This window comes from Mauremys mutica, chromosome 3 (genome assembly GCF_020497125.1).
Source record: "Mauremys mutica isolate MM-2020 ecotype Southern chromosome 3, ASM2049712v1, whole genome shotgun sequence".
NCBI classification, from domain to species: domain Eukaryota; kingdom Metazoa; phylum Chordata; order Testudines; family Geoemydidae; genus Mauremys; species Mauremys mutica.
In genome coordinates, this window is record NC_059074.1 from 77,351,835 (window position 1) to 77,377,833 (window position 25,999).

A 25,999-nucleotide genomic window follows, 5' to 3' on the forward strand; every position below is an offset into this window, starting at 1 on the left:
CCAAGTAGGATAACTTTTAAGATATTAACGTAAGTTACTCTTAACTATACCACTGTTATGTTTTTCACTTTAAATAAAAACACACTGACCAAACTTCATTAATAGTTAATGAATATTAGCATAAAAACAGTATTAATAGATTATATGACTTACGTATTTTAAACATAATGACATAATTATTAGTGAGAAAATGTACACCTTTATAGTGCTTTATACATTAGGAAAGATGTACTAAGTTGAAATTCTAAAGCCATCCTAAGGCATAAAAAGGAAACAATACCCTCCCCTCCTCTCTGATGCGGGGGGGGAGGGGGGGAGACCACCTTTAGGGCATTGTCAGGCCACCACCTATGTGTAGCATAGCTAAACGAAAAGTCCAAAAAGTATAGACTAACATATTTCATTAAAAAACAATATTAAGAGAACATTAAGGTTACAAAGTCAATCACACAAAAATTAGGAAATGCCAGAATTAAGGTTATCTTACTGCCTTATGTTTGGCCCCTTTAGCGTATGCAATATGATTAGGGCCCTTCATTTTTGGTTTTTATTTTATTTAATTTTTCCCAGGAATGTATTGGTGTTTATTACTACAACCACAAAAGCAAGTGAAAATCGGTGGAAAAAACTATTATTTTTTCTGGGTCAGTAATCAGGGTTTATTTTGTTGGACAGAAGGACAAAGGAAAAAAGTATTCAGTAGATTTATGCTTTGATGAATGGGATTCTATGTGGTTTGCTCCAGAACTAAAAACAAAATGCCACTCTGAGTTTAACAAAACAATCTCTCTCTAATCCCCAAATAAAACTTTTCATTTGAATAAAAACAGTTTGCCGTTTAGACTTAGCCTATAAATATTTACATTTAATAACTAGGCCACACCATTTATAGCACATACACTCAACTTCATCCTTTTCTCCTGTTTTGTTTTTTTAAAAGCTTTTGAATACATCCTTGTGTTCTGAAAAGTATTCTGATAGATTTTTGTTTTTTCCATTGTGTCAGATATTTAAACCATTCTCTGCTAACAACTTGAAATATGTACGTTGTGGGAGTGAGATTCGTCAGTACATTAAGATGTGCATGGACTTCAGAGCTTGCATGTGAGCTTGTTTGTTTCTTGTATCTTCTAGACTAACACATGGCTTTACTTCAACAGACAGCTCTGTGTATACACCCAGACTAATGTATTATCACAGTACATATCTCATACTTTCCTAATAAAACAATTTTTTATATATTGAATGATACAAAAGTAGGGTAAACATCAGAAAAATATGAATAATGTTTTTTATAAAATCTGGGTGTTTGGGGGTTTGTTTTTTTTTCTGGTTTGGTTTTTTGTTTTTGGTAAAAAATCAGACAGTACTACTACTTTTCCCACAGGACCTTTGTGTTATTCAGTGCACAACAGTCAGGGTCATGCAGTGGAGACTATTATCTGTGGGTATATATACACTGCACACTAAACTCAGGCTCTGACTCAGGTTTGAGCCCAAGACACCTTTCTGTTCACATACAAATCAGTTTGACTTGGGTGAGCAAGCTCAGGTCCCAGGACCCTGCTGTGACTCTGGTCCAAGCCCTGTCAGTTTTGCAGTCTGGATGCAGCTCAAGCCACAGATCTGAGTCAGAAAGTCTGTAGTCACTATGGACATGTAAGCACGGCTATGAGACCCAGGTCCAGCAACTGCAAGCTCAGGTTTATGATGCAGTGTGGATGTTTAAATAATGATTTGGAAATACTGAGTCCACAAGCCCAGGTCCCTACAGATGCAGGTTTCACGTGCAATATAGACATACTCTGTAGGACCCCCTGCTTCGTATATGGCAGAAGTTGGAGGGTGCCTAGTCAATGATGCAGAGGATTGCAGGAAGAGAAAAGGATGATATCCTAAGAATGGCCACACTGGGTCACACCGATGATCCATCTAGCCCAGTAGCCTGTCTTCCAACAGTGGGCAATGCCAGGTGCTTAAGAGGAAATGAACAGAACAAGTAATCATCAACTGATCCATCCCCCGTCGCCCATTCCCAATTTCTGGCAAACAGAGGTTTGGGACACTTCAGAGCATGGTTTTGCATCCCTGTCCATCCTGGCTAATAGCCATTAATGGACTTATCCTCCATTAATTTATCTAGTTCTTTTTTGAACTGTTATAGTCTTGGACTTCACAATATCCTCTGGCAAGAGTTCCAGAGGTTGACTGGGCATTGTGTGAAGAAATACTTCCTTTTGTTTGTTTTAAACCTGCTGCCTATTAATTTCATTTGGTGACCCCTCGTTCTTGTGTATGAGAAGGAGCAAATAATACTTCCTTGTTTACTTTCTCCACACCAGTCATGATTTTATAGATTTCTATCGTATCCCCCTTTAGTTGTCTCTTTGCCAAGCTGAAAAGTCCCAATCTTATTAATCTCTCCTCATACTGAAGCTGTTCTATACGCCTAAATCATTTTTTCTAGTCCCTTTCGGTACCTTTTCCAATTCCAATACATCCTTTTTGAGATGGGACAACCAGATCTGCAGGCAGTATTCAGGATGTGGGCATGTCCGGGATTTATATAGAGACAATATGATATTTTCCCTCTTATTACCTAGAACCATAGAATCATAGACTTTAAGGTCAGAAGGGACCATTATGATCATCTAGTCTGACCTCCTGCACAATGCAGGCCATAGAATCTCATCCACCCACTCCTGTATCAAACCTGTGTCTGAGCCATTGAAGTCCTCAAATCATGGTTTAAAGACTTCAAGGTGCAGAGAATCTTCCAGCAAGTGACCCGTGCCCCACGCTGCAGAGGAAGGCAAAAAACCACCAGAGCTTCTGACAATCTGCCCATTGGGCATATTTACTGCTAGTGCTCAAAGACAGCCTAATTTTGGCAATTATTTTATCCCATTATACCATCCCCTCCATAAACTTATCAAGCTTAGTCTTTTGCCCCCACTACTTCCCTTGGAAGGCTATTCCAGGACTTCACTCCTCTGATGGTTAAAAACCTTTGTCTAACTTCAAGTCTAACCTTCCTGATATCCGGTTTATTTCCATTTGTTCTTGTGTCCACATTGGTACTGATCTTAAATAATTCCTCTCCCTCCCTGGTATTTATTCCTCTGATATATTTATAGAGAGCAATCATATCTCCCCTCAGCCTTCTTTTGGTTAGGCTAAACAAACCAAGCTCTTTGAGTCTCCTTTCATTAGACAGGTTTTCCATTCTTCGTATCATCCTAGTAGCCCTTCTCTGAACCTGTTCCAGTTTGAATTCATCCTTCTTAAACATGGGAGACCAGAACTGCACACAGTATTCCAGAGGAGGTTTCACCAGTGCCTTGTATAACAGTAATAACATCTCCTTATCTCTACTGGAAATATCTCTCCTGATGCATCCCAAGACCAACCTATCCCTTTCTTAATGATACCCAACATTCTGATAACCTTTTTGACTGCCGCTGAACATTGAGTAGAGCAGTTCCCCGGCTGAGTGGGGAAGTAGGCTCGACTGTGGCCATGCCCCAATCAGGGCTCAGCTGGCCCTTATAAGAACGCAGTGGGCCAGGAGCAAAAACAGACACTCTTTCTAGCCTGTTGAGGGGGAGGGACCTGGCTACTGGGAGCGTACCAAGATACATGAGCTGGAGCAGGGCTGGGGGAAGGCCCAGGGAGCTGGGGAGCTCTGGTCTGGAAACCCCCAGACTGCAGCCTAGTGGAAGGCCAAATAGATACTAGAGTTGCAGGGGGCAGCCCAAAGGGGTAGGCAGGTCCAAACCCCCTTGCCTGTGATGAATGGCATTTGTACTGAAGTCTGCCCCAGTGAATGGGGGCTAGATGGAGACTGGGCAGTAGCCAAAGACTAAGGCGATGTGGGGATAGTGGGTGGGGATTCCCTGGGAAGAGGAGACCCAGAGACTGAAGGGTGTACTGCCAGGGGACTGCACCCCGGCATGCAAGGGGCACCGGGTCCGAGAGGGACTTGGGGGCCAGGAAAAGCAGGACACCGGCCTGCAGAAGGCGCTCCGACGGCTGGAGAGCTAATTCCCCAGGAGGCCAGCAGGAGGTGCCGCAGGTGTGAGTCCTGCACGGTTACACCACCTCACTGTTTACCCCTTTTTCCAGATCATTTATGAATATGTTGAACAGTACTGGTCCTAGTATAGATCTAAGTTCCCTCTAAGCTCCACAGCCATGCAGCAGGCTATCTAGAGCCACGCAAGCAGGGAGAGTGCCTCTCCCCTGGTCCCAGCCTCGGAGCTGTCGCAGCAAGAGAGGGCTGGGGGGAGTCTTCTATCCCCGCCGCAGCCCAGGGGCAGCCTGCACCCCAAACTCATCTCCAGCCAGAGCTCTCACCCCCGCACAGCCCTGAGTCCCGTCCTGCATCCCAAACCGCTCATCCCCAGCTGCACCCCAGAGACCACACCCCCAGCCAGAGCCCTCACCCTCCCACACTCCAATCCTCTGTCCTAGCCCTGAGCCCCCTCCCACACTCTGAAACCGTCGCCCCACCCTGGGCCACACATCACCTCCATATTATTGCACATAGCAAAATTCATTCCACACATGGTTGTAAAAAAGTTACAGGGAACAGTGGTACAGACTCCTTGGGGACACCGTTATTTACATCTCTCCATTCTGAAAATTGACCATTTATTCTTACCCTTTGTTTCCTATCTTTTAACCAGTTATCAATCCATGAGAGGACTTTCCCTCTTATCCCATGACAGTTTTACTTTGCTTAAGATCCTTTGGTGAGAGCCTCTGTCAAAGGCTTTCTGAAAATCTCAGTACAGTATATCCACTGGATCATCCTTGTCCACATGCTTGTTGACCCCCTCAAAGAATTCTAGTTTGTGAGGCATGATTTCCCTTTACAAAAGCCATGTTGACTCTTCCCCAATAAATCATGTTAATCTACGTGTCTGATAATTTTGTTCTTTACTATAGTTTAAGGCAGTTTGCCTGGTGCTAAAGTTAGGTTTACAGACCAGTAATTGCCAGGATTGCCTCAGGAGCCTTTTTCTAAAAATTGGTGTCACATTCGCTATCCTCCAGTCATCTGGTACAGAAGCTGATTTAAATGGTATGTTTCATACCACAGTTAGTAGTTCTGCAATTTCACATTTGAGTTCCTTCAAAATTCTTGTGTGAATACCATCTGATTTTGGTGACTTATTACTGTTGAGTATCAATTTGTTCCAAATTGTCACCTAAAAATAATGGCTCAAGTTTGGAAATCTTCCTCAGATCCTCAGCCATAAACACCAATACAAAAAATTCATTTACTTTCAGGAGTGTTCCTCTGGCATCTCAATCATCCAGTGGCCCCTCTGATTGTTTAGCAAGCTTCCTGCTTCTGATATACTTAAAAAAATTGCTATTACTTTTTGAGTCTTCAGCTAGTTGTTCTGCATATTCTTTTTTGGCCTTCCTAATTATATTTTTACACTTCATTTGCCAGAGTTTATGCTCCTTTCTATTTTCCTCACTAGGATTTAACTTCTACTTTTTAAAGGATGCCTTTTTGTGTCTCTCAGCTTCTTTTACTTTGTTGTTTAGCCACGGTGGCACTTGTTTGGTTCTGTCACTATGTTTTTTTAATTTGGGGTATACATTTAAGTTCAGCCTCTATTACGGTGTCTTTAAAAAGTTTCCATGCAGCTTGCAGGGATTTCACTTTTGGCACTGTACCTTTTAATTTCTGTTTAACTAATTCCTTATTTTTGTGTAGTCCCCCTTTCTGAAATTAAATGCTACCACGGCGGGCTGCCATGATGTCTCCCCTCCACATCCCAGGGATGTTAAATCTAATTATATTATGGTCACTATTACCAAGCGGTTCAGCTATATTCACCTGTAGGACCAGACCCTGCGTTCCACTTAGGACTAAATCAAGAATTGCCTCTCCTCTAGTGGATTCTAGGACTAGCTGCTCCAAGAAGCAGTCATTTAAGGTGTCAAGAAACTTTACTTCTGCATATCATCCTGAGGTGACATGTACCCATTCAATATGGGGATAGTTGAAATCCCCCATTATTACTAAGTTTTTTTATTTTTGTAGCCTCTCTAATCTCCCTGAGCATTTCAGAGTCACTATTGTCATCCTGGTCAGGTGGCCGGTAATATATCCCTACTCCTATATTCTTATTATTCAAGCATGGAATTACTACCCATAGAGATTCTATGGTATAGTTTGGTTCATTTAAGATTTTTACTTCATTTGAGTCTACGCTTCCTTTCACATATAGTGCCACTCCCCCTGCCCTGTCCTTTCGATATATTTTCTATCCAGGTATTACTGTGTCCCATTGAATATCCTCAATCCACTAAATTTCTGTAATGCTTATTATATCAATATCCTCATTTAATACGAGGCACTCAAGTTCACCCATTATTTAGACATATACAAATGTTAGAAGCTCTTTAAAAAATTGTCACTTTTTAGTTGTCTTCCATTACGTGATGTAATTGAATGGGACTCTTTTTCATTTGACTGTTTCTCATCAGATCCTACCCGTATTTTATCATCTTCCAGACTCTCCTCCTTATTAGGACATAGAGAATCTCCAATAATAGAGCCTCTCCTAAGGGATGTCTCTGTCCAAATCATGTGTTCCTCCACACCTGTTGGCTTTCGCCCAGCCTTTTTGTGAAAAAAGTGTTTGTCCATGGGAATTTGTCTTATTTTTTTTTTTCTGTGAGAAGGTAGAGATTATCTGGTTTCACCTACACAGTTATTGTGGCATTTGATGAACTGGACAAGGTACACCAATGCTGCATGTGTAGAACCGACGAATCTTGAAAGGCATGTTGTGAGGGGTATAGGTCATTGTAGTAGTGAGATATATCTGCAGGTTTTGCATCTATTCTGGCAGGGTACAGTACTACTTTGAGTTGATGTGTCATGGTTTGTGGGCAGCTTGCTTCTGATGAGCTTGGAGAGTTGGGGGCAGGGGCAGGGTTTGAAAGACAGACAAGAAAGATTTCTTTCAGGATGTGAAATATAGGTTATAATTGTTTGATACCCCATTGGGTTCCTGTGTGGGGTGGTAGATGACACGTAGGGGTGTGAGGTTAGTGGTTCTCCCCCTCCTCCCACCATATTGAAGCTGGTTCTCTCAGGGTATTTGGGTGGCCTATCCCATGATACAATCTACTTGTCTGGTGGAGTGTCCTTGTTTGGTGAAGGCAGTTTAAATGTTTTAAGATGTATACCCTGGACTTTCTCCTGAAAATATATTCTGAAGTATATGAATGCCTGATTAATCAAAGGGGCAATGTGGCCTTTTCATCACAATAAGCCCTAAATATTTAAGCAATAATGCTATTGTAAATGAAAATCACATGGCACAAAAACTTCATATAAAATATGCTTTTATAAATGTACTGATTATGGAACAAGAACACAAATTAATTAGCTAAGAATTTGTGTATGAAAATTATCTTAGTTTTCCCTTGTGCACAATAGTAGCAGTGCTACACAAACTCAGTCTGTACTTTTGTTTACGGCATTTGAATTCAAGCTTCTATACATATCCCAAGTGTATCTGAATGTCTGTTATAGTTCACTGAACTTTGTGATTCAGAAAAATGTTTATTTCTGCCTTGATCTATTTTAAATTATTTCCAGAACTTTTCAGGAGGTCTCCTTATATCTTCAAGTTGTTGTGTTTCAACACTTCGCTAGTAATATACTTTTATAGGTTATTCTGTCTGCAAAACTGTAGATGGAAAGCCATTTGTTTCCCCATCAACTGTCGTATGTACATTTACTTGGTGTCTCTTCATTTTCATCAATGGGGCTATAATAAAGTGTTAATGAGCTCCCTACAGAGGCAATGATTGCACAGCCATAGCAGGGTTCAATCAATGCATTTTATAGTCTTTTTATTTTTTATCTTGAGTTTCCAGGTTGTGCACTGTTTAATTTTAGGAATTCTTCAAACACCTTTGAAAATGGTTGTATTTTTTTCTTTGTTTCTTAAAGTTCCATGTAATTAGGTTTTTCATACTGTGCAAACTGTTTGCAGGTCATATTGAAGAAACTACTGGAGAACACCACACAAATACTAAAGCTGAATAAAACACTCAAGTAACTTACAGTATTTTACCAGAATGACTTTTTAAAAAAGGCAGAAGTAATATAACAATTTAGCTGGAGACAGCCTTTAGTATGGTGAAAAAAGGAATATGGCCTTGATTAAGCGAAGAAATTAAGCATGTATGTAAGTGCATTAGTACACTTATCATCATCAGTAGGACTATTCACATGCTTATATTAAGTATGTACTTACTATGTTGCTGAATCAGGGCCTGTAAGACTATATTAAGTCAGAGTCTGTTAACCATTCAGGACACAACAAAATGTTTATCTTTTTTTTCCCTGGCATTCGAGGAAGGATTTTTATATCTTCTGTGGAAGGTGTATTACTCAGTTGCCTTTACTTAACAGGGTAAGCAGGCCAGTTCTTTGTATTCGTGTATTTTATTGTGAAATATATAAGGGTTCCCCAATGGCATGCAGTTGGTGCTTATTTATAGGTTTATAAATCCAAATAAACAAAAATAATATATATTAATACACGACGTATGATTCACTTAAATAGGCATATAACCATTATCACTACTGTGGGGAAATACTAAAACACCTTTAATAGGAATTTGCTAGCACACACAAGGGAAAATAACTGAAACCTATATGAAAAAATGAGGTTTATATTTAGCAATCTTAAGAGGTATACGGGAAAAAATAGACTGGTTTCAAATAGGTTGGACATGAGAATGTTTAGAAGGTAAACCACTGGCAAATGAGACTAACAGAACACTAATCATTTGGGTGCATGTGTGACCCAGCATATCTATTAGGGGGTTTGGCCTGGTAAGACTGGCAGCTGTAGACCCAGGGTACATGACTGGAAGCAGGCATGTGACTGACAGGAAACAAGATGCAAAGATTCCTGTCTCTGAGGCTGGGACCAGCAGAAACAAAGAGATCATGGACTAAGAGTGAGCTTTTGCGCATCTCTCCACAGATAACAGCAGGAGAACGTCTGTCTGTGAAAGAACAGAAGCTAAGGGTCCAGAACGCAACCAGTGGAGCAAGTGCAGAGGGAGCTGGGGCACAAGGCCAGAAGACAGATTAGCAGGAGGTCTTGCTAAACAGAGCAGTCAAAGTCTTACATGAGGATGACTGGGGGAAGATCAAAAAGGAGCCAGATATAGAGGCAAAAGGAGGTATACTTTTTATTTAATGATATTAATAAACCAGATATAGACTTTATTTTGAAACACTATTTGTCTTGAGAGAGAGAACTGGAAGGGTTCAGTAGGAAGGAGTGGAGGGGGAATCTGAGGGACTAGTGTAGTTGATGAAGGTCTGGGAACACCCAGCATACAATAGTATTTTTTACTGTAGATCATAGAGTCTCCAAATTGACTAACTCTTTAAAAAATTATGCTTGAACAAAATGTAGGAGAATTGCACAGAAATAAGCTTGATTTTTCTTTTTTTAACTACAAGAATGGATAAAAGAACATGAATATTTAGAAAAAGTTAACGTGGTTTGGCTCTAATAAGTGACTAAAATAGTATTGTGGAGTTCCAAGTTTACTATGTCAGTGATTTCTATATAAAATTGGCCCTGTTTATTAGGTTTTTATTGCCAGCCCTGCAAACCTAAACTAGTCTAAAAGTCAAACAGGGTTCTTCTCTGATGGCAAATCATCCACAGCAAAAAATTCTGAGAGACAGAAATTCTGTTATCAGCTACACCTATGCAACTCATTTGTGCTCAATGGGATTGCAAAGACATATACGGGCAAAATTTGGCTTTTGACTGAAGGTGCATGAGAAGAAACTGGGTCCAGTTGTGTTGTCTCTGCAATTTTATATAGATACAGAGTGGTAAAAAAAGTATTGCCACTGAATCCGACATAATTTACTTTCAATGCACACAGGGAGCAGATCTTTGCTGTAAGAAGGGACCATTTTTACATAGTCATTATCCATAATATAAAGGACCACTGTGACTTCTAATTTCTCTCCACAGCCGAGAGACAGCCATCTTCAAGACGGGCTTGAAATCAGTTGCAGAGTGGGACTCTCTAGCTATCTCCCACTTCAATTTTGAATCCAGTGGGCCCCGAATAGTATAGGACATTTAGGACTTTTATGTATCCAGTCAGTATACCTGACCAGACATGGTCAGTCACACACTACGTTAGGCATAAAGCAGGAGCTCCTCATAACATGAGGCCTGAGGTTCTCGTATTCATAGAGTTTAAGGCCAGATGGGTTCATTAGATCATCTAGTCTGACCTCCTGTATATCCCAGTTAACCCTGTATTCAGCCCAATAACTTGTGTTTAACTAAAGCACAACTTATGTTTGGCTAAAGCATAGCCTTCAGAAAGGTAGCTGGTCTTGACTAAAAGATGCCAAGAAATGGGAATTTCATCACTTCCCTCGACAGTCTATCATCTACACTGTTTTAAAAAAAAAGTTTCTAATTTGAGTGTGCCTTCCAGCCACTGGTCTTTGTTATGCCTTTTGCTTTGTTACACTACAGAGCACTTTAGTACACAATATTCTCTCCCCATGAAGGTACTCGTATACTGTAATAAAAATAACCTCTCAATCTTCTTTCTGATACACTAAACAGACAGAGATCCTAAAGTCTATCAGTGTAAGGCATTTTCTCCAGACTTGAAATAATTTTTATGGCTTTTTTTCTGCATCCTCTTGAATTTTTCAGTATCTCTGTTTTAAAATGTGGGCACCAGAACTTGATGAACTATTCCAATATCATTCTCATCAATGCCATATTGATAAACACCTTCCTGTTTATACATCCAAGGAACACATTAGCCCTTTTTGCCACAATGTCATATTGAGAGTTTAAATTGAGTTGCTTGTTATGACCCTTACACCCTTTTACAAATCACTGTTTTCCAGGTTACAGATTAAGTAAAGACAGTCAGGATAGTCAATTCACTACAAAAGATGTTCACTTTGTTGCTTTGATGCTAATTTATAAACGACAAACCAGAAATTGCTAAGTGTGAAAATTTTATTCAAGTCAATAATCTAAGGTGAAATTCATAGGGGTGCACAACCATCTGAACAACGGGGCTGCATATGGGAAAAGTCTGCAGTGATTGAGAGAAATCCACCCTCCAGTGAGTGGTCAAGTTACAGGGAGGAAAAACATCTATACCACCAGTCAGTATTTATGCCTACCGATTGCATTAAAACCCACAGCTCCTCAGCACCTGCCATGCAGGAGGTTTTAGGCACTGGATCCATCAGCCTCCTGTGCCTCCCTTCTTGCAGGACTACTGGATCCACATAAGCATAGTTCTAATAGGCACCCACAGCTTCTTTCATGCAGGCCTCTGAGGTCTGTGCACAGACCCCTTCCTGCCCAGAACAGAACACCACTGCTACAATCATTAGCAGCAGAGGGCCTTGTGGACATTCTCCATGTTTGCTAAATTCCACACCTAGTGCATAAATACCATAGTTAACAGAAACCATTTGTCACAGAGTCAACTCTAATATCACAAAATTTCACTAGATGGCTCAGTATGCTTCTAAGTCTGCTTAAATATATTATGCTAGTACTTTAGCAGCAGCTCAGTTTTAATGCTTCCATGCACAGAGTTAAGATAGCATGTCTTCACACAGCCATCTGAAGCAACAATGGCAGATCAAATTTCTTCACAGTCTCCCTTGCTTTACTACACTCCCAGAGCCAATGATTTGAGTACTAGTTTTCTGAAATGTGTGAGTACTTTGATTTATTCATAGCACACACTCAACATCTCTAATTTAAAAATTGACATTAATCAATTTCATTTCTCTGGACGGATTTCACCCAATACTAGACTCAGATTATTTCTTATTATTTTAAATGAAAAATTTAGTCATTGTGTCTTAATTGTACAGCATACAATAATCTAATTGAGATAAATGTCAATTACATTATCAACAGTGCTAACATCTATTATTTTAATATAACAAATTAAAGAGTTTATTACTCATTCATCATAATAGTGTTTAAAAACTGGACACTCCAGCAGGAGTGCCGGAACCTCCCCTGCCTTGCCTCTTCCCCCAACTCTGCCCCACCTCCATCCACTCCTCTGCCCCTCTACCACTCTTTGGTGGCAGCTTCTCCCCTCGCACCCAGGTCCAGAGGGACTGGCCTGTGGAGCTGGGTCTGGGAGCTGCAACTGCCCGATGAAAGTAGAACGCAGCGCTGGCTGAGTAGGGGCTGGTACATGTGATGACCCGGCACCTCCCCCACTCGCAATAACCAGACTATAGGTGTCCAGTCAGTAGATCTGACTGGACATTGTCAGGTCCCCTTTTCGACTGGACTTCCCTGTTAAAATAAAAAAAAAAGGTGCCTAGCCACCCTATATCACAAATGTTATCCATTTAGCTCAGATCACAAATTTAAACATGCAGCTTTTACCCTGCTAATTGGTTTGATTTGAATATATGCCATAATCAATGGACCTTTTACATGTTACAAGACCCATCCTGTATTCACTTGTCTTACCGCACTTTGAGGTAGGAGATAATTAATCGTATCGATATAGCATGATTTAGCTATGTAGTCTTACAGCAAGTCTATGAACCTCAGCAAGATCTGGATATTTCTCAGCCATGTAATTAAGTAATCTCTGTTCTATGTTGTCCTCCCCCCATTGATTTATCCAAGAAAGTAAACTAGGTTAATAGGAATTTTCAGTCAGTGCTCTACCTGGACTCCACTTTTCCACATACAAAATTGGGCATGTACCTGAGACTCATACATGCTCTGCGCAAGTGCTCAAACTTGCTTTAAAAAAAAAATCTAATACTTGAACAGTCACAGGTTTTAGATTAAAGAGTGCAGACAAACATTAATACAGACATGTTACATCTACAAAGGGCACAGGTATGTGAGGGCTCATGCACTATTCAGCATATGCAAGTAGAGATGAGTGTTGGAAAAAAAAATCTATCCTCTGATGTTTTATCAGAAATGGTAATACATACATATATTTCTGATACAGCAGTGTGTGCGCATGTGTTAGGGTTGCCAATCCTCCTGGAATCAGGCTCTATCTCCTGGAGGCTACTGAAGCCAAACAGGGAGATTTAGGTTGATAAAAGTCCAAGGGCACAGCAGGGCTAAGGCAGGCTCCCTACCTGCCCTGGCTCTGCGCTGCTCCCGTAAGCGGCCAGCATGTCCCTGCGCCCCCCTGGGGAGGGACAAGGGGTCTCCACGCACTGCCCCCACCCCAGCTCCAATGCCGCAGCTTCCATTGGCCAGGAACTGCAGCCAATGGGAGATGTGGGGGCAGTGCCTGCGGGCACAGGCAGTGCCTGCGGGCAGCATGTGGAACCCCCAAGCCCCTTCCTCCAAGGGCCGCAGGGACATGCCAGCCACCCAAGGTAAGTGCCTCTCGGCCGGAGCCTATACCTCTCACACACACCCCAGCCCTGAGCCCGCTCCCGCACCCATACTCCTTTCCCAAGCCTGCACTCCACATCCCCTCCTGCACCCCAACCCTCTGCCCCAGGCTCAACCCGGAGCCCCCTCCAACATTCCAAACCCCTCGGCCCCAGCCGAGAGCCCACACCCCCTCCCGCTGCCCCAGCCCGGTGAAACTGAGTGAGGGTGGGGGAGAGCAAGCAACAGAAGTAGGGAGGATGGAGTGAATGGGGCAGGGCCTCAGAGAAGGGGCAAAAAAGTGTTTAAGAAAAAAGCCAGGCTGCACAGAAGATTCACTAAAGTCAATCATTTCTCAATAAATACTGCCAATCAAATCAGCTTGCTGGTTATTCCTGCCTCTCCATCTTCCTATCTGATGTCCTAGCCATCTCCAAAGTTTCTCGCCCTGATAGAGTCTTGGTTGAAGCAAGCTCTGGATCAGCTCTGTATGTACTCCTCTCAGGATAACTTGACCTAGAATAGCCCTATTTGGGAATGGTTAGTTACTAAGTTTGCACTCCCCCCTTCCCCCCAAAAAACCCTCCAATTCTCACAATTTGAAGTGGCCCACAGACAAATCTGTAAACTTCTTAAATAAATCGATGAGCATCGTGGAGTGGCACTGCACAGCTTTTAGCAATAACAAAAAAAATGCCACTATATACTGATATTTTCAGTCACTAAGGACAGCTTACCCTTAGACATTTACTGAAATAACTATTCCAGAATATTTTTTTCTGGAATATTTATTTTTCTATAGACCCCTATGTGGACACTCTTATTCCAGAAAAAGTGTTTATATGGAGTTTCACTGAAATAACCACTGAAAAATTATTCCAGAATAGCTATTTCTGTAAATTTCCATGTGTAGCTAAGCCTTAAAGCATTTTAGGTAATAAAAAAGGTAATAATTGGAGATATACCAATCTCTGAGAACTGGAAGGGACCTTGAAAGGTCATCGAGTCCAGCCCCCTGCCTTCACTAGCAGGACCAATTTTTGCCCCAGATCCCTAAGTGGCCTCCCTCAAGGATTGAACTCACAACCCTGGGTTTAGCAGGCCAATGCTCAAACCACTGAGCTACCCTTTGGCTGAAATGTCTCATGTTTGGTCTCAGTCCAAAATAATTTTTTTTAAATAAAAGTTACCCAAAAATATTTAGGTATTCTTTAGTTATTTGAAGCCAAACAATAGAGTGTGTTTATAAAGGATTAAGAATCTTTCCCAATGCCTTTCTGAATTGTTCCCATGGTGTTATCTCAAAAGTAGATTTGATTTATAATTTCATACATGGCAGGTACAGTACTTGGTGTGCTGAATAAAGAATATTTGCTTTCTCCTTGAAAAAAATTCAGATGTGATTCTATTATGGAATTTAAAAAACAGCACCCATGGCATTCACATTACATTGTCATGAACCTTTGAAAGATCACAATTGCATATATTTAGGACCCTACAAAATTCACAGTCTATTTTCATCAATTTCACGGTCATAGGATTTTTAAAAATACATTTCATGATTTCAGCTATTTAAATCTGGAAGTTCAAGGTGTTGTAACTGTAGGAGTCCTGACCCAAAAAGGAGTTGGGGGGGGGGTCACAAGATTATTGTAGGGAGGGGTGCGGTACTGCTATCCTTACATTTGTGCTGCTGCTGGCGGCAGCGCTGCCTTCAGAGATGGGCAGCTGGAGAGTGGTGGCGGCTACAGGCTGGAACCCCAGCTCTGAAGCTAGCATTGCCACCAGCAGTAGCGCAGATGTAAGAATGACATGGTATGGGATTATCACCCTTACTTCTGCACCACTGCCTGCAGAGTTGGGCCCTCAGTCAGCAGCCATCACTATCTGGCCGCCCAGCTCTTAAGACTGCATCGCATAAATAAGGCTGGCATGGCATAATATTGCCACCCTTACTTCTGTGCAGCTGCTGGCAGGAGCTGCCTTCAGACCTGGGCACCCGGCAAATGGCCACTGCTCTCCAGCTGCCCAGCTCCGAAGGCAGCTCAGAAGTAAGGGTGGCAATACTGTGACCCCCTAAAATAACCTTATGACCCCCTGTCATAAACAGATAGTTAAGGGTTAAGGTCTGTTTTACCTGTAAAGGGTTAACATGTAGTACCTGGTGACCACCATGTCAGAGTCTACCCTCACTTGAAACTGGGCGGTTTCAAAGTGAGGACCCGCATGTCTTTCCCCCACCCCAAAATCCTAGGGTAGGTCTCCCCTTCGGCTGCCACCACCCGGTCAATTCCGTGGGCCGGGACACCCCTGTTTCCCCCCTTGGGAACACAGATCAATTCACAGAGGAGGAACCTCCCCCTCCCCTTTCCCTGAGAATCCACCCAAGGAAAGACCAACAAGTCCTTAATAGAAAAGAAAAGAATTTATTAAAGAATAAAAAGAAAAATACAGAATCTCTATGAGCCCAAGCTAAATATATCCTTTCTACTCTTTACCCATACTGAAGTCCAGAGTTACTATCTCCCTCATTACACCATCTTATATTTTTCTATAATCATGCAAATCTAATTCCTTCAGAGTCCCCCTTTCATCCTTTCAAGAACTGTATCATTTCAACTGATTGTCTGAACAAGAATAACCCAACATGAATCCTAAAATTACAACCAAAATATGGAAAAGAATAAAGCACTTAAATGAGAATTACTTAACTGATAATACTGTCTTAAGGAAAACCACCAGCATAGTGGGGACAAAAATTACAGCTATACAAACAAATGTATTGTGAAGTAATTTTACCTTTATCATCTTGTTTTGGTTGAGTGAGTATATTATTTGAATTGCATTTTCTATAGATGTATATGCTGCAAACTTCACCTTAAAAAAATCTATTTTAAAACTTTTATATGTACATTAAGCAATAGATAGTTCCTTTCAGCAAAGGAACCAAACTGAAGGATGACTGGATCCGTTACTTCTGGTATTACAATCCCATCACTGAGTTTCTGATAGGCTTTAAGGGACTAGGTTTGTGAGGACTGTCAGGATACATACCGATATAGAAATTATAACAATGTATGTCAATTACAAATTAAGAATGGCATGACACTGGCAGACCAGGTCATGCTAGAGTATATTCAGGTCAATTCACTTGTGTATTAGTATAGATCAAAGCGATTGTTAAATGTTTAAGTGTAATTGGTGTTTAAACTTCACAAAACTAATGGGACATTACGGGCATTGTTTTCTCTTATGTATATCCTGTTATGATACAGTAGCAAACAGTTACACTGTGAACACCCCTATAACTAAATAACTCAACTGACATCAAAGAAGCCTTGTGGAATGCTAATGAAGGACTTTATCAGAAAAAATGCTAATTCCAAAGCACATGGCCGTGTGTGGTGACCAGAGGTCAAAGACTCAAAGTGCTTCCTCACTCAATCAAAGGAAAAGCCCACGTTGGTAGAGACTGTCAGCTTGTTTTCTGTGAGAAGAAGCTATAAGAAAGGATTCAAAGAAAGATCCTTCATATCCTTCTGTTCAGAGCAAAATTATCTGTGTGGACTGAGGCCAAAATAGAGTAGCTGACCTTGCAAAGGAGCACCCATTCAAGCTGGTCCTGGAGTAGGATACTAACAAGTGTATCCACTACAAACTCAGGAATATTTCTTACATCCAGGTAATATTTTACAGGCATTAACCTCAAAACATGCACTGTATACTTCATTTAGAGTTTGATGCGATAGTTACAAGAAAAAAAAACAACATCTACAAAGAGCATTTTAACAGAAATTGTGGCCTTTACAAATGAAAAGATGAAGGTCCTTACAGTAGATCAGCATATTGAAGGATAATTTGTGCTCCCATCAGAAAACAAAAAAAAAAGTTATCAGGAATTATAATCAATTTGCCCCTCAAGAAAGAGCCAAGGTTTTATTTCATTTTGGACCACTGCTTTTACATGCTGATTAACAATGTCCTAACCAGCTTCTCAGTACTCATGATTGCCAAAATTCTAAAGTACTCAGTTTGCTAAGCAATTAAGCAGTTCTCAGAGCAGTGAAAAATCCTGAGTGGCCCATATAATGTGTGTTTTTCCACAAAGAGGAAAATTATACTACAATCGAGCCATTCTCCACTCAGAGGGAATGCAAAGAAGTCTAATTAAAGAATAAATTACAATGAAATGTACTTGTATATTGCTCCTCTTTTCCATACCCTCTCTCTCTCTCTCCAAACAAGCTTTTCCAGACAGAGACCATGACTTCTTTTGGGTTTGTATAGAGTATAGCACTTTGTTTCTAATAGCCCCCCCCGCAAAAACAGAGGAAAAGGATCAAAAGTAATAAATCAATATAAGAGACAAAAGAACGTTAGGGCTGATGCTTGCTCCCCAAAAAAGGGGTAGGAAGGAAGTTAATTGGGCAGCAAGGGCTTCTAGCAAGTATTCAGGAAAGTTCTGTCATCCAATGAGATGCATATTGGCACATCATCTACAAATGATATTGGACAAAAACTTGGCTCTATTGAAGTCACTGAGGGTAGGTCTATACTTACCTGCCAGGTCGATGCGTAGCGTTCGACTTCTCGGAGTTTGAACTATCGCGTCTAATCTAGACGTGATAGTTCGAACTCCGAACGCGCTCCCGTCGACTCCGGAACTCCACCACCGCAAATGGCGGTGGCGGAGTCGACGGGGGAGCCGCGGACTTTGATCCCGCGGCGTCTGGACAGGTAAGAAGTTCGAACTAAGGTAGTTCGACTTCAGCTACGCTATTCGCGTAGCTGAAGTCGCGTACCTTAGTTCGACCCCCCCCACCCTAGTGTAGACCAGGCCTGAATGTTTTAATATTGACTTCAGTGAGGCCAAGATTCCATCCCTCATATTTAAATATACTTATTTAAAGTGTGACAAAGTTCCTCCTCTACCTTGGTGGGTCCTGCGCTTATTGGCAGATTTGTTTGCCTCAGAGATTCACCATGTGGGTCAGGAAACAGCCCAGAGCCCTTCTCCTCTGGTAGAGCCCACAGTCTGGGTCAACTCCTCCTGTGTCTGATCAGGAGTTGGGAGGTTTGGGGGGAACCCGGGCCCACCCCCTACTCCGGGCTCCAGCCCAGGGCCCTGTGGACTGCAGCTATCTAGAGTGCCTCCTGGAACAGCTGTGCGACAGCTACAACTCCCTGGGCTAATTCCCCACGGTGTCCTCCCAACATCTTCTTTATCCTCACCACAGACCCTTCTCCTGGTGTCTGATAATGCTTGTACTCTTTAATCCTCCAGCAATACACCTTCCCACTCCCAGCTCCTTGCATGCACACTACAAACTGAAGTGAGGTCCTTTATTATGATTTACACATTCTAACACAATAACACATCTACTACTGTTAACTTCTATAATTTTCTTTCTGAACTGTTCTACCTTTTATCTGCTTTTTATAATATTAAAGTATTATTAAACAATATTCTCTATTTTAATCTATAATATTCAAAAAGTGATGCATGGCCATAAGTTTGATGGGAGATATGTCCTGGGAGCTTAGAGAGTCTCATCCCCTGAATGAATAAAAGGGCATATTGTTAAACCAAGGACAGTGGGCTCGGCCCTCATGATACTAGCTACACTGAGGCAGCGGATTTCAGAGTGAAATGGTGGTGTCACTGTCTCCCAGTAATTTGATTTGTAGCAATAGGATAACAAAGCATTTCAAAAAGAGTATTTTAAAATAAATTAATTGTTTATACAATGTGCCACTGCATCACATAGGCTTTGGCATCTAATTTGACATACTAGGCAACATTCTTATCTCAGTGGCATCAATGTAGATCTTGAATAACTCCATTGATCTCAGTGGAATTACTTTAGATGCACATCAATGCAATAGAGATCAGCATATTGCCTGTTATTATGGCCTCTTGTACTCTGTGGCATAGCCCCCTAATTTATGTAAGAAAATTACACTGAATTACATAGCTAACAAGTTTGTGAGGAGCAAAAGCGTGGCAGTTGAAGCAGCTCCTAACAGTTAACTTCAAAAGTTAGAATTTAATCAAGATGCATAGGGCTTACCTAAAGAAGTTCACATTTCATTCAAGTCATACCACTGAGAGAGGAGAAAGTACAGAATTTGTGAATTCCTATTTGGAAACAATTTTATGTCATGCAAGGCTAGGAGAGCGGCAGAGAGAGGTGACTGCTCCTGGGAAGGTGAAATGGAAAAATAAAGCAGAAGATTGAGATATGGGTTTCGCACTTCCCAGGCAAGGCAGCAACAACAACAAAAGACTAGGGAGGAAGGGAAAATGCTGGCTCTTATGCAATTACTTGTTTGCTAAGAAGTGGAGAAATACCACACTACTTGATCCACTGAAAAACAAGGGAAGAAGAAATAGACAAAAATCTGTGGTGGTGGAATTTGAAAATGTAATTTGAAAGATACTATATAGAAATGTCAAGTACTTTATTGTATAAAATAGATACCACAGAACATAAGACTATAAATAATTTGCTTTATTTCTTGCTTTCATGCGTTAGGAAAAGGTTTCTAGATGTCCCATTCTAGTTTAATTCCAAATTGGATGAAAGGATAGGTAAATCCTGTAATATTCATGAAACTCACTGATTAATCATTTTAATCAGATGAATATAGACAGTTTATTTTTTATTATTAGTTTATCAAGTTTTCAACAAATAGAAGAAATACAGAAGAAAGCAAAATTACTGATAACATGCCATTCTCTTTCAGCCTAGATATTACATGATTCTCTGTCTTCTAGAATTTAGACCTCCTACTGTTCGCGGTTACCATGTGATTTGGGAGTTAATGAAGACCATAAATCTCATGTGGATAGCAATTCCTTTTAGTCAATCACATCTCTTTAGTTTCTTTATCTCAAATAATTTTTACAAAATTTAAAACTGCCTGATGATTTCTAAATTAATCCATTTGCTCTCGCAATCAAAACAAGTCCCATTTTTATCACTGGAATGAACAAGAAATCTCAGCATCACGAAGGGAAAGTTCAGTGTACAAAATAATGCACTTAAACTGTATTAGTTAAAGAATCCCTTAAATTAAAGCACTACATGATTAATGTTAAATAAGATTTGCTAATAAGATTGAAGCTTTTAAAGGCAGTAGAGTGCTAGCCTTAGTGTATGCTCTGCCCTCATCTAAAATCTCTCATCTGCATGGAAATTAAACTTTAAAAATATATATATTTGGCCAAACTATTTTATATCCTTGAGTAGAATTTTAATTAGAATTTAAACTTACATCAATCTACATTTCTACTTAAATTGAACATTGAACACTCCGATGGACGAAATTCTCCTTTCAAATGATTGTGCAGAGTTATCATTAAAGTCAACCCGGCATACAGAATTTGGCTGTTTTCTTCATTCCGCAATTGGTACTAGCAACTACGGAACCTCACATTTTCACTGTGAAACCTTGACTGGTGACTGGTTGCACTTCTGGATCATGATAGGATGCAACAAAAGTGAATTAGCAACTCTCCAGCTATTCAGTTGCCCAAAGCTAAGATGTCAGTTTCTGTTATTCTGTCTGACAGCAGCTAAGATTTATGTTACAAATCAATCCTGGTCTCTAATACCATTCGTTTTACTTCATTTTTAGGAATCAGGATGTGTGGAGAGCACAGGTTCTCTTCACACTATTCATATAATTGCAATATTAATGATTTAAACAATGGGGACACTGTTTTAAGTTTTACAATGATGTCCTGATTAAAGCATCATGGAGCTTACTAGTTTCCAAGATGCCTAAAATTATCGTAGCTGTTTCCCCACACCCTCCCCAACAGGACATTACAGACCCTGATGTGTGGTATATGCTAGAAGACCAACTCTGAATTTAGATAACATGAAACAAACTTTTTCTAAAAGCATACAAAATAAGGATTTCAGGAGAGCATCTCCTTTTCAAAAATATTTTACTTACAATTCTCCTTTTATCAATACCAATAAACAACAGCTTCAAACAAAGTCACCTAGTTATTGCTAGATTTATTTATGGCACCTGTTAAAATATTAGAATGAATAAGACTGTGTAAAAAACCACAGGGTGCTGTAAACCAGAGGCTGGCACCCTCTAGGCCAAAAATGTATACACTTTAGTGGCAGAATACATATATCTGAAGCTCTTTGGGATCTTTCTTGGTGAAAGGTTGTGTTATACATTTATGTGAAATATAATTAACTGTTACTATCAAGACAACAGATTTCCCCTGATTTGTTCATATATTGACAATAGCAGCAGTGCTCTTTTTCTAAATTTACATTGAATCACTACGGTGACTCTCAGTACTGTGGGCCTGAAACAACATCTTTTTTTTCTTTAAAAGAGAATTTTGAATTAAACTGGTGCTCTCGTTTTTTAAGTTGCAATAGGGCTAAACTTTAGGTTAATTCTGTACATTGTTTTAATAATATATCTAAATACCCACAATCTTTGAATTTGTATTTGTTTTGAAAAACTTAGTTAATACAACCCTGTCTTATGGACCCCAGCTAAAACCATGAATTCTAACAGCTCATGTATGAGTCATGGTTAAAGCTATCAACAACAATCTTTGAAAATCTCTCAATCTCTAAAGAATAATAATTTTCAAAGTATGTATTTAACATGCATTTTATTCCATGATATGATATAAACCACCTCTTCAAGCTTGGTGTTACAATATCTATTTAACAAAAAGGGGAAACAACTAACAGACTACTTTAAAGTTAATTATAGCTGACAGTGGTAATAACGTTAACCCATCAAGTAAAAATGAGACATCTGCAAATGGAAAGAACGTTCCTAAAGAAATAAACACTGATGATGTGATCTGAATTTTTTTTTTTACTCAATTTACTTTCTTCTCTTTTATTTAATTTCACGTTGCTGCTAAGCAGAATAAACGTGATTTTTGAGGGTAGATGTAAAATGTATTTAACCATATTTTACTAAAGAAGACAGCAAGCATGATCAATCCATTTTTCTAAGAGAAAATGCATAATTTTATGTTCCACTAGATGTTCACCTAAATTCCCAACCACATGCTATTACACAACTACATTGCTTCTTCTTTGAATCAGCCTTACAGTACAGACACTAATCAAGACTTCTAAAATATCTTCTATTGTTCACATGAGAATTTTTCCTCAAGACTTTAAATAGTATTCTTTCCCTCCTAAGCATATTCCTTAGTTACATACATTTATACACAAGGCATGGAATGCTTTCAAGGTCAAGTGTGCAGTGACGTTGGAACTGTTACATACTGGTAAATGACGCTTTTGACTGGCTATCTCCAGCTTACGAATACAAAATATAGACCACAAAATACACAATACACAAGACATTGCTAAATCTTATCTGTGCCTGTGGAAGTGTGGAAAGAGCAAAATGGGGTGTTAACAGCTACAAGACTGCTTTAGAAGTCGTGTAAGCTTTAGGATTACCCACAAAATATCTGTCATAGTGCACAGTAAGACATTAAAACTAGCAGATTACTCCTGGGGGAATTCTGTGCCACTGCGCACATGCATAATTCATGTGTCCCACAGGTTTTTTTTTCCTCCACAGAAAATATTATGCTGGAGAGGCTCTGCAGTTATGCCTTTTGCTCACTAGGGCATAAGAGGCAACCGACTCACCATCCATAGCAGTCATCAGACAACAGGGAGACAGGGTGCTGTGAAGAATGCAGCCTCTGCTATCTGGGGGGCCAGGTGACGAAACACAGGATGGAAGGGGAGGCAAACAGAGTAGGGCACATGGGATTGCTGGGGGAGTCAAAGACTGGAGTTCGAAAGGACTAGTGGGGGGTAGACTGGAGCCGCTCAGCCCACTGCCGGTCTGGGGTCCTGGCCACTGGTCCTGCTCAGCCCACTGCCGGTCCAGGGTTCTGGCTCCCAGTCCCTTGCCAGCTGAGGTCCCAGCCACAGGCCCCACTCAGCCTGCTGCCGGCCTAGGTGAATGGAACCCCAGGCCGGCAGAAGGCTGAGTGGGCCAGCGGCGTAAGATCAGCATTTTAATTTAATTTTAAATTAAGCTTCTTAAACATTTTGAAAACCTTGTTTACTTTACATAAGACAATAGTTATATAATATATAGACTTATAGAGAGAGACCTTCTAAAAAACGTTAAAATGTATTACTGGCACACAAAACTTTAATTTAAAGTGAATAAATGAAGACTCGGCACACCACTTCTGAAAGGTTGCCGACACCTACAATAGACAGTCTGTTTGGACACAAAATCACTTGGGGAAGAAATCTACAAAAGGTTCCCCTGATATGGTGCTTGGGATGCGTTACAGGATCTGATTTGGATATGGATAGAGACCTCCTTAATGTTTTTAATGAAATAAATAATACTAGGAATTATGTGATTATGAGAGACTAACTTTCCAGATATAGATTGGAGGACAAGTGATACTATTAATAGTATGGCCCAGATTTTCCTGGACGTGATAGCTGACTAGAGTGACCAGATGAGAGGAAGAAAATATTGGGATACGAGAGGGGCGGGGAGTCGTCAGTGGAGCAAAAAAGAAAACCAAATATCGGACAAACATTTGTCCCATGTCCTGACCAAGGCCTAAATATCGGGACGTCTGGTCACCCTATAGCTGACAGACAGAGATGATGCCATTTTAGAATTGGACTTGATGACTAGTGAGCACATCAAAGAAGAACTGCTTGTAGACGACAACCTTGGTTCGAGTAATAATGACTAAGGCTGCACGTCTGTCATGGATTCTGTGACTTTCCACGAGCTCCATGATTTCTGCAGTGGCTGGTTCGGGGGCAGGGGGTTGGAGTGGGGGCCGGCGCTTACCTCAGGGGGAGGGGGACTCCCCGGCTCCTGACACCGGCATGTCCCTGCAGCTCCTAGGCGGAGGTGCCAGGGGCCTCCGCACACTGCCCGTGCCCGAAGGCACCACCCCCGCAGCTCTCATTAGCTGCGGTTGTGGCAGCAGCAGTGCACAGAGCTCCCCTGGCCACCCCTCCCCCTAGGAGCTGCAGGGACATACCGGGAGGGAGCCTGCCAGCACCGGCAACACTCCCCCATCCCCACCAGCGGAGTCCTGAGCTGCGTACTGCCACCCCCCGACCCCCAGCACCAACAGGAGTCCCGGGTCACCCGATGCCACCGCCGCCACCACCGGCCCCCCCTAACCCCCAGTACAGGTCCCGGGCTGCATGCTGCCCGCTTCCCCCCTGCACCAGTGAGGGGCCCGGCTGCCCACTGCTGCCTACCTCCCCCCAACATCAGTGAGGGGCCCAGGCCACCAACCCCCAGCACCCTGGGGCCCCCGGATTGCCCTGCCAGAGCACCCGCGGGCCCCTAGCACAAATTTTAGTTAGAGGTATATAGTAAAAGTCATAGACAGGTCACGAGTCGTGAATTTTTGTTTACTGCCCGTGACCTGTCCATGGACTTTTATTAAAAATACCTGTGACTAAAATGTAGCCTTAATCATGAGTTAATTCAGTTTAAACTAAATGGAAGGATAAACAAATAAATCTGCAACAATGGTCCTGGATTTTCAAAGAGCTAACTTTAATAAATTAAGGGAAATAGGGCTTGTCTACATTTCCCGCTGGATCGACAGGCAGAATCTATGTCTATTAGCCAGGATGGACAAGGATGCAACACCATGCTTTGGGTGTCACTAGCCTCTGACTGCCAGAAGCTCGAAGTGGATGACGGGCTGCATCACTGAACAATTGCCTGTTCCGTTCATTTCCTCTAAAGCACCTTGCACTTGCTGCTGTCAGAAAACAGGATACTGGGCTAGATGGACCATTGGTCTGACCCAATATGGCCGTTCTTATGTTTCCTGTAATTAAATTAGTGTTAGCCCCATCTTCTTGTTCCATGACAAAGACAGTAGTCTTCAAATTCCATGTTTGTGCCACAGTCCTTACTACTGGCTGCCTCAGCATTACAAAGCTATTTAAAAATGGACTGAACAAAGCATTCAATACACTGGAGGCAGGGGCGGCTATAGACATTTCACCGCCCCAAGCAGGGCGGCATGCCGCGGGGGGCGCTCTGCCGGTCCCGCGGCTCCAGTGGACCTCCCGCAGGCGTGCCTGCGGACGGTCCGCTGGTCCCGCGGCTCCACTGAAGCCTGCGGGAGGTCCACCGGAGCCGCCTGCTGCCCTCCCAGGGACCGGCAGAACGCCCCCCGCGGCATGCCGCCCCAAGCACGCGCTTGGCGTGCTGGGGTCTGGAGCCACCCCTGACTGGAGGAAATAAACCTGCATTGGCAAAGGGATGAACAGTATGAAAAAGGGACTGTCATTCAATTTCTATGATCCTGCACATACATGGAATCTGAATGCAGAAAAAAAAAATTTACCCAAAAGGCTAACAAACAAAATGTGGGTACCGGTAAATTTGGTATATTGGGTAAGAGGTTAAAGAACAGTAGATGTCTCTAAAAACTAAAACAAAACAACAGTTTTTGACAAGAACGCAGCAGCTACAAGCCACATTTCCTCAACTTAAATAAATGTGATACTAGTTCA

At 41.4% G+C, this 25,999-nt stretch overlaps 1 protein-coding gene across 1 annotated transcript in view; it reads right to left on the reverse strand.

The window, feature by feature from the left end:
• Window positions 1–25,999, reverse strand: part of ASCC3 (activating signal cointegrator 1 complex subunit 3) — a 492,957-nt gene that overhangs the window by 365,356 nt on the left and 101,602 nt on the right. The gene's annotated exons all lie outside the window — the stretch shown is intronic.